Source organism: Apium graveolens, chromosome 2 (genome assembly GCF_009905375.1).
Source record: "Apium graveolens cultivar Ventura chromosome 2, ASM990537v1, whole genome shotgun sequence".
Lineage (NCBI taxonomy): Eukaryota > Viridiplantae > Streptophyta > Magnoliopsida > Apiales > Apiaceae > Apium > Apium graveolens.
This window is the reverse complement of record NC_133648.1, coordinates 136360321-136364187: the sequence shown is the minus strand read 5'-3', so window position 1 is coordinate 136364187 and position 3867 is coordinate 136360321.

The following is a 3867-nucleotide window of genomic DNA, read 5'->3' as shown; positions in this document are numbered from 1 at the left end:
GTCCATCTCAAGAAAACGATTTTTCCTAGTAATTGTAGATGATTTCTGAAAGTTCTCTTGGACATATTTCCTAAATTCTAAAGATGAGGCTAGTGAAATTATCATCAATCACATAAGGTAAGTCAACAATCATCCTTGGTTAATCAAGCAAAGTGTATGACACCCTATCAATTGTTCAAGAACAAGAAGCCAATTCTAAATTTTCTTCATGTCTTTGGCTGCAAATGTTATATCTTGAGAAATCAAACTGATCAAAATGGAAAGTTTGATGCTAAAGCAGATGAAGGAATTTTTGTTGGATATGCTGTTGGTAAAGCATATAGAGTCTGCAATCTAAGAACCAACATTGTTATGGAATCAATACATGTTGTGTTTGATGATAAGAAGATTGAAGGACTGCAAGATGGAGATTACCATGAGAGCCTCAAATTTGATAATGTGGAGATGATTAGTGATGACAGTGATGATGATAGTGATCAAGAAATAGTAGCAAAGGATAATGTAGAAAAATCTACTACTAATGAAGCACAAAATTCAACATCTGTCGAGTTGTAAAATGCTTCATCCGTCAGGAGACAATCTGCCTTATTTGTCGGGAGACAATCAGCTTCATCCATCAGAACTCAAAATGCACCATCTGTCGGGTCATCAAAAGAAGCTGAAAGTTAGAATAGATCACTTATAGAAAGTTTCCCTTTATCAAATCAAAGATCCATAAACTTAGGGGAAGTTTCTAATAATCAAAACTCAGTTACACATCAAGACAACAATGAGGCCTCTTCATCTAGAGCTAATCTACCTCAACAAAGAAAATGGACAAAAGATCACCCCTTTGAGCTCATCATTGGTGATGTATTATCTAGAGTTCAAACAATGAGAGAAACTCAAAAAGAATGTCTATATAACAGCTTCATATCTAAGGAAGAACCAAAGAAGGTAGAAGAAGGTTTGTTGGATCCTGATTGGATTTTAGCTATGCAGGGGGAGCTAAACCAATTTGAAAGGAATAAAGTATGGAAGCTGGTACCCAAGCCTAAAGGAAAGAATCCAATTGACACCAAATGGGTATTCAGAAACAAGATAGATGAAAATGGCATAGTGGTCAGGAACAAAGCTAGATTGGTTGCTATGGGCTATTGTCAACAAGAAGGAATAGATTTTGATGAAACTTTTGCTCCTATTGCAAGACTTGAAGCCATCAGAATCTTCTGAGCCTATGCAGCTCATGCCAATTTCAAGGTCTATCAAATGGATGTCAAAAGTGCCTTTCTGAATGAAGATTTGGAGGAGGAAGTCTATGTCAGTCAACAACCTGGTTTTGAAGATCCAAATTTTCCAAATCATGTCTACTATCTTTTGAAAGCGCTCCATGGACTGAAGCAAGCACCTAGAGCCTGGTATGACACTTTATCAAAGTTCCCTTTGGAAAATCACTTCACAAGAGGTACTGTGGATAAAACTTTATTCCTTAGAAATGTTAATGGCTCTAGTATACTTGTTCAAATTTATGCAGATGATATTATATTTGGATCTACAGATGAAAAACTTTGCAAAAAGTTTGCCAAATTGATGCAAAGTTAGTATGAAATGAGCATGATGGGAGAAATAACTTACTTTCTTGGTTTACAAGTTAAGCAAGTTAGTGATGGAATATTCATTAGTCAAACTAAATACATTCATGATCTTTTAAAGAAGTTTGATCTAATGGATTGCACATCTGCAAAAACTCCCATGGCCACTGCAACTAAGCTTGAATTAAACACTACTGAAAAGTCTGTGGATATTTCAAGTTATAGGGGCATGGTTGGTTCACTTTTATACTTAACAGCTAGTAGGCCAGATGTAATGTTTGCTACTTGTCTTTGTGCTAGATTTCAGGCTGATCCTAGAGAATCTCATTTAGTAGCTATTAAGAGAATTTTCAGATATCTCAAGGGAACACCAAAACTTGGCATTTGGTACCCTAGAGATTATGGTTTTGATCTAACTGGTTATTCAGATGCAGATTATGCAGGTTGTAAAATAGACAGAAAAAGTACAACAGGAACCTGTCAATTTCTAGGGAACAAGCTTGTGTCCTGGTTCAGTAAAAAGCAAAATTCAGTTTCTACTTCTACAGCTGAAGCTGAATATATTGTTGCTGGTAGTTTCTGTGCACAAATTTTGTGGATGAAAAACCAATTGTTGGACTATGGTCTACAAGTGGATAGGATTCCTATTTTCTGTGATAACACAAGTGCTATTGCCATCATTGAAAATCCAGTACAACATTCAAGAACAAAGCACATATACATCAAGTACCACTTCATAAAGGAACATGTGATGAATGGTATTGTGGAACTACATTTTGTTCCAAGTGAAAAACAGCTTGCAGATATATTTACCAAGCCACTTGATGAATCCACCTTTTCAAGGTTGGTAAGTGAATTAGGTATGCTTAATTTCTCTTGAATTATTTCAGATATTTTTGCAAGTGGTTATCTAGCCAGAAATTTATTTGATTTTTCTGTTTTGGATGAAATTTTGGCTAAGTCAAAATTTACATCCCGACGGATGATTATTATCCATCGAGTTTGATCATCCATCGGAATACAATTTGTCAATAAAATCAATTATTTTTCTGGAAAATTTAATAACTCGACGGATAACTGATTTATCCTCATCCGTCGAATTGTCTTAATCCTAGCCGTTAATTCCCTGAATATTATCCATCGAGTATACTTACATCTTGTAAGCATGACACGATGGATAAGTGACAGAATTTTTATAGTTTATTTATTTTTAAACGGTCATTTTGAGCAATTTTTATTGGCTACTTTATTTTACTTTATTATTTTTGTCAGTTAATTTCTGAGATAGTATAAAAGCAAATTCACTTTTATTCATTTCTTTTATCATTCTCAAGATTCAATTGCTCTAATTTCTTTCTTCTCAAAAGAAAACTCTCTCTCTACAAATTCCAAATCTCTAACAATGGCACCGGTAGTGAAAATCAAGTCTCAAACCGGTTATTTATGAGAAAAACAACTTCTCAGCTTTGGTGAACAAGGAAATTCAACAGTCTAGTGACTATCACAAAATGATGGATTTTGTGAAGCACTGCAAACTCAACTATGCCATGCTGGAATCACCCACCATTTACTGTGAGGTTGTTGAAAAAATATGGACAAATACACTGTACAACTCGACAGACAAGACCATCACATTCACTCTGAAAGGTAAGCAGTTTTGCATAAATAGTGATATTGTTAAAGCTTGCTTCAAGATTCCTGATAATACTGTAACTGCTCCACACACAATGTTATTATGCTTAATTCCATGGGCTATGCACTCACTACTTCTAAATATAGTGAAATTAGAAGGTTGGGTCTTAGGAAAGAATGGAGTTATCTGTGTGATGTAGTAACTAAGGTATTTTCTGGTAAAGTTAGTAACTTTGACTCTATAAACATTTCTATGCTTAACATGCTTTACATACTAGTTACTGATAAATACTTTAATTTCAGTGATTTGTTTTTTTTTGAGTTAGGCTTTAAGTTAGGAGAGATGAATAAGAGAGGTAGAAGTGTCTATTATGCTAGATTCTTTAAGATGTTTTCTAACCATCTTATTGAAGATATTGTGATTGAGAACCCAACCAACAAGTTAAATTGTTGGGTTCAAAAAAGAATGATCATTGCAGACCTAAACAGAGCAAACCATCACAAGGAGGTTCCCTTATGCCAAACGTGAATACCCCCCGAAGCAACGGGTAGAACGCCTGGTAGAGTTCCAGTAATGGAGGGACCTCAGGTAAGTGAGTTAATTTCTTCTGTTTTCACTCTTCCAAACTCACAAATTTCTTTGCTTTCTAGTGTAGCTATGACA